We start from the raw sequence: 6,000 nt of genomic DNA, 5'->3' as shown, positions 1-6,000 counted from the left end.
CGCCCTTTCAGCCGTGGGGGCGTTATAAAGTGACGGTCAATCCCACTATTCAAGAGTTGGCAGTGGGTGGTGATGACTAGCTGCCTTCCCTCTAGTCTTACACTGCTAAATTAGGGACAGCTAGCGCAGATAGCCCTCGTGTAGCTTTGCACGAAATTCAAAAACAAAAAACGAAACCAGAACTTGTACTGCACAACACGTGCTTGCACTATACTGTGTTTTGTGTGTTTACTCCCCCATTGTCTGAAAAATAGCGCGAATTTTACCATGTTGGCGTGCAGTTCAGATTTCAGATATCACAAGAAATATAAATCTCTATTCGGAAGCTTTGTTTGGGAATCAACTCACCAAAATTGTTTTCCTGACTCGCAGTCTGGGTGTTAATAAATGATCTTTCGATTAGCCAGATACTTTTTGCTCTAGCTTAAACGGTTTATTTCATTTTGTAACAGCTTGTGTGCTTTGTGTTTAGTGAATTACTGCAAAGAACAGATATTTAATTGCTCTAAGTAGAAAACTTGGACAACATTAGAGTTTTAGTGAAAACGTGTTGTATTTTTTCAATTACCACAGAACCCTAAGTTTACACATTTGTTTAAACGACTTGGTTAGATATTTTTTAACGACATTTCACTACTAAGAATGCAAAACATTACGGTAACCTTATAACCTCGACTTCGTTTGTATATCCACTTTCACCATATTCGGTAAAAAAGGTGTTCATATAAATATTTTAAAACTTAGCCATTTACTTTAAACTTTTATACCATGACCGTTCAAATATGCTTATTGTACGTCGAAGTTGTTTGTTTGTAAGCATCGAAAACATTTACTGACATTTTATAGGTCCAAAATTCACAACTTTTATTTCAAAGGATTTTGTCACGTGAGAATGAAAAAGGGATATTCGAAAATGGGGAATGAAAGAAGTTTATCCTTATACCATATTTCAACTATTGTTCAACCAGAACTTTGAGGACTTTATCTAAACAACTGAAAATGAAAAACATTGAGGTAGGATGTAGAAATTGAGGTATTATTCTCTACTGACACGAGCTTGTATGTGTTTTTCTAGCTCTTAAACCGTCAATTATGAGACATTACATCTTATAGTTGTAGTTAAATGGATACAGCTGCACTATTTAGTTTGAATATCTACTTACGTACAGTCACAGCATATGAACTTTACGTATGATGTGTAATGGCCTCCTGATTTGTTTCTTGGACTCCTGTCTCCAGAGGGTTAGTTTCCTTCGGTCATTGCTTGGACCTGCATATGTTAGGAACATTATCTTTAACCACTTTGATGGCTTTATAACAGGACAATATCTACAATTTTTATTTCATGCTTAAAAATATACAAGCAAAAGATAAAGTGTAATCTAGTAATTCCACTGTAATACTGTAATTACCACTGTAATTCTATGATATAGTTATGTTTTAATATTGGCATTTAATTTAGAAAAGGCAAGAATTTTGTTCAAATGTTGACAATGTTTTGGAACAAAACGCTGCTATGAAATACGCTTACTGTTAAGGTAAAACAAGCCTGAAACTAGTCCTCATTGTTCCAGCAAAACAAAACCGATATCGAAACCTATATTTTCCTGTTTTTGGATAAAGATGGTCCGTCTGAAAATTTCATTACATGTTTTTCTTCAAAACTTTTTATCTCTTTGTATTTTCATATTTTAACCATTTTTTAGTTTCGACTTTTTGTTATTTGTGTATTTATATTTACATTTAGGAAAATATATTTCGAAGTTTTAAATAATAAATCTACACACTTAAGTATACTTACCTGTCACTTATATTATCGTAGGTTCCCTAAAACATAGTCTTAAATATCTTATTATTATACAAATGATAACAAAATATTAAGTTAATTAGTTAGTGAAAACTAGGTATATTCGTAAATTATACATTGCGTTATGTCTTGCTATAGATTTCATTTACAGATTACCTACGTTCAACCATTTGAATACACGCACACAAACGAATACATTACAGAATATCGTGTTCATTTAGTTTACACTAATGAAAGTACCCAGCTTCGCTCGGATTGTTAGGTTGATATATTCTACATGACTAAGCATAGAAGAAAAGTAAAAAGTATTTTGAAGATTTTTATTTCCCAGAAACACAAAACGTTGTAAAGAAAGTAAAGTAAATTAAGAATTATTTATTATCAATGAACTTTATCATTGCGTTAAATATTTTAAATTTGTATTTGATATCACAAATTTCGATCACATTTTATGAGAATTTATTACTATTTTTTACCATTCGATTAATGTCAGTCTATTACAATTTTGGTAACGTGGGTGCAAGGGGGACATGACGAGGGTAGCTTTGCGCTAAATTCAAAACAAATAAACAAACCTTATATATTAATTTCTAATATATGGAAAAACCAGTGCGTTTTGTTGAAAATGTGCTCCAACAATGGCCTTTATGTCATGTTGCTTAACAGCAAAAGTATAGCTAATATTGTGTTCTTAGTCTGTGTACTTCAAGTATAAAATCAAATGTATAAACTACGAAATTGAAAAAAATACATTTATTTATTTATTAAGTTAGAGTCTTCATTGATTAAAGAGGTTTGTTTTTATTCTTTGATTTTATTATTTAAGTTTAAAATTGGATCGATGTTTGTATTTTCATGATAAATTTTATGCACTTGGATCTTGGCTAGGTTATCTCAGACTATGGCTTTACTTTCGGCTTGTTTATTAATTTCTTTAGTTCATAACAACATTTACTACACTTAAAAGGTTTCACAGCAACACGAGAGCTATCAAAACACAACTAGCAAATGTATACTTAACTTGACACAACAGGCAGTTAGTTACCTTTACTGAAGAGGTCGTACTAACTGGGTGATTTCAAGTTCAAAACTGTATTTTTCAAGATACTATTCCAGATTTATTCAACGCAAAGCACTTGTCACGTGATTGGTCATTTCCCAATGAATTACAAAAAAAAAAAAGGTTAGCTTATATTCAGCGGAAAAGATACAAGTTTTATTTCTCATACCATAGATGACTTTACAAATATCTTTCCCACGAGGAGACAAAGGATGATACTGTATTGAGTGAATGGCATCGTAAAATGGGCAGCTAAAGTGAAAGGAACATAACAATATTTTTAACCAACCCGGTTTGTTTGTTTGTAATTAAGCACAGAGCTACACAATGGACTATCAGTGCTCTCCCCACCATGTATATCGAAACCAGGATTATAGCGTTGTAATAACCAACCTGACGAAAAAAAATAGCACAAAATAAGGAATTTTAAAATTTATATTTTAACAAAGTTTGTTTGTTTTTAAATTTCGTGCTACTGCTCGAGAAGTATCTACTCTAGCCATCCCCAATTTAGAAATGATAGACAAGAGGGAAGGTAACTAGTCAACACCAACCTCCGCCAACTCTTGGGTTACTATTGTACCAACGAACAGTGGGATTATAACGCCTACACGGCTGGAAGAGCGGGCGAGCATGTTCGATGACGGGATTCGATCTCGCGACCCACAGATTGCGAGAAGAGCACTCTAGCTATCAGGACATATTAACAAAACACATAGTATGTTTATATACGACAAGTATCCTTACTTTTAAATTAATTGACAACAAGTATTTAACAGCATCCACCGAAAACTCTTGGGCCATTCTTGTCTGAACAAATAGAGAAACTTCGTCGTTAATAATATAAGAAATCTACAGCCCTAAAGCAAGAAATGCCTTCTTGTTTTTGTTGTGTTTTTTTTTGGCGGAAGTAGGATCCCAGTCATGAATCTTCGGATTTACTCTTCAGGCACAGTAGCTTCCGGGCGATACCTGGCGAACAAAGAATCCCAAAGCAATTGAAAACTATTTCTAAGTAATATAATATCATCATGTATACTTTGAATACATTAATAGCAGACACGCATTAATTTTTACTGTCCTCCAGCGGGTCAGTGGTAAGTTTATCGACCCTAAAGCCCGAGGTTCGATTCACTGTTGTGTAGCATTTCGCTAAAACAGATAAAAATATTTACTCAATTTACCGTTAACCATGTTCACTACATCGTGTTCATAAAACCTTTGACATATAGCGTTACGTCTGAACGAACAATGGCAGAGCTAATCATTAAATTACATAATTAGTTGCATGCCTTCGAGATTTAACACAACTCTGTATATTTCAGTTTGTAGAAGAAATGCCGTTAGTGACATATTTTTATTAGAAAATAACCAATTCTCTGAACAGGATGACGCAAGCAGTGTGGTTGTATCATGAACAATATTAATGCTAAAAAGTTAAAATGAAGAGACCTAGGATGAATCTCTTTGTAAATGTTCATCCACCAGATAAATGTGGTGTGTTTGAAGAATCTGTTGGAAAGAATTTTACACCAAAGTTGTCATGTATGTCACAAACTGAGATGTATGCCAGACCACATATTTATATCAATTATTCACTACCAAACTACAGAGGTTCACATTGCCTCGGTTTTTGCGAACACCTTGTAAATGTTTTAATATAACTTTAGCCTACAAATCCTAAAGTCAACAAGTAAAACGTACATTTTAGAACGATCCTGTCTTCTACCACTTCTGCTCCCCCCTCCCAGTGGCACAGCGGTATGTTTGCAAACTTACAATGCTAGAAATCGGGTTTTGATACCCGTTGTGGGCAGAGCACAGATAGCCTTTGTGTAGCTTTTTGCTTAACAACAAACAACCAAACAAATCTACCACTTTTTTTCATCTGAGGTAACACTTAGGAGTAAATTGTAAGAAGCTGTAATTTATTCATTTAATTACCCTTGAATATTGGTTCAAATTGTAGAATCTTTTCTTATATACTTATATTTATGTTTCTTTGAAAAATACAATTTCCATATACGCTATAATTTACATAATATCGATTGAATAACATAAACAAAGCTTATCCTTCAATCCCACTGGGTAATCAAGATAACTCGATATTAATTTTCTAAGACTAAAACTAAGAAAATACATAAAAAATGTCGCTTAGTTTAATTCTTTTGTGATTACGTATGGAAACTGCTTATAGCAGTGCTCTACAAAATATGTAAAATTGATGAGAATACTCGGTGAATACACAAGATATCTAAAACGGGTTCGTTTAGTAAAATGTCAATCAGTTATACACACGAACCGGAGCGTAACTAATTTTGTCTCTTACACAACTTTTTGTGTAGGACTTTGTACACGTTCATTTCCATGTAATTAATCATAATTCCAATGTACTTATAGATGTTACGGCAAAACATAACGAACATTCTAATTAATTTTAGTTTCACTATTTTTCTACTTTAAAATGTTTTCAACGTTAAAGTTCAGAATTTGGACTTGCTTATATAAAGTGATTTTTTTTCTTTCCCTTTCCCTATACACTATAATTACATTATATATACCAGCATCTTAGCAGAAAGAAGGTTTTCAGTGAGACAGCTGTGCTATAACGAGTTTAACACTGGCCACCATGAGAAATATACGAAGACACAGAGGTACCCATAAATAATCGTTCATTATGTAATTTATTTTTTGTTTTATCTCTTGCTCGTTCTTCAGCTAATGTTATTATATTCCAAGCAAACATGGATTAATATGAAAGTAACATTAATTTGGTTACGTAAAGTGCTTGCGCATAGGGAAATTTTTCATTCACCAAGGTCTAAAGTTTTTCATAGCAATAATGTATTTGAAATATTTCAATTTTCAAAATTCAATCATCTTTAACTGTTAATTTCTTTCGGAAGGTGCAATAAAAACCGATTATTGATGCTGTAAGCGTTTGACTCTGTTTTATATTATACATAAGATATTTCCAAACTCAAATACACTTGGAAAGTATAATAAAACACTTTGCTGAGTTTAGTCTTTGTTATAAGTACAACAATAATTGCAGGTTTAATTTAATATCTTAGCAAAATATATATAGTACTACGTTACTTGTGTTACAACTCGTTTAAAACTCACAAGTTTG

At 32.7% G+C, this 6,000-nt stretch overlaps 1 protein-coding gene across 3 annotated transcripts in view; it reads right to left on the bottom strand.

The window, feature by feature from the left end:
• The window catches only part of LOC106457042 (somatostatin receptor type 5-like), a 165,380-nt gene that overhangs the window by 58,884 nt on the left and 100,496 nt on the right, over positions 1 to 6,000 (bottom strand). For all 3 annotated transcript variants that reach the window (XM_022382853.1, XM_022382852.1, XM_022382854.1), the window contains one exon: positions 1,164 to 1,270. The gene's annotated coding sequence lies outside the window, so the exon portion shown is untranslated. The remainder of the gene's footprint in view (positions 1 to 1,163; positions 1,271 to 6,000) is intronic.

This window comes from Limulus polyphemus, unplaced genomic scaffold (assembly GCF_000517525.1).
Source record: "Limulus polyphemus unplaced genomic scaffold, Limulus_polyphemus-2.1.2 Scaffold285, whole genome shotgun sequence".
Taxonomy (NCBI): domain Eukaryota; kingdom Metazoa; phylum Arthropoda; class Merostomata; order Xiphosura; family Limulidae; genus Limulus; species Limulus polyphemus.
The sequence above is the reverse complement of the archived record's forward strand: the minus strand, read 5'-3'. Positions and strand labels throughout refer to the sequence as shown.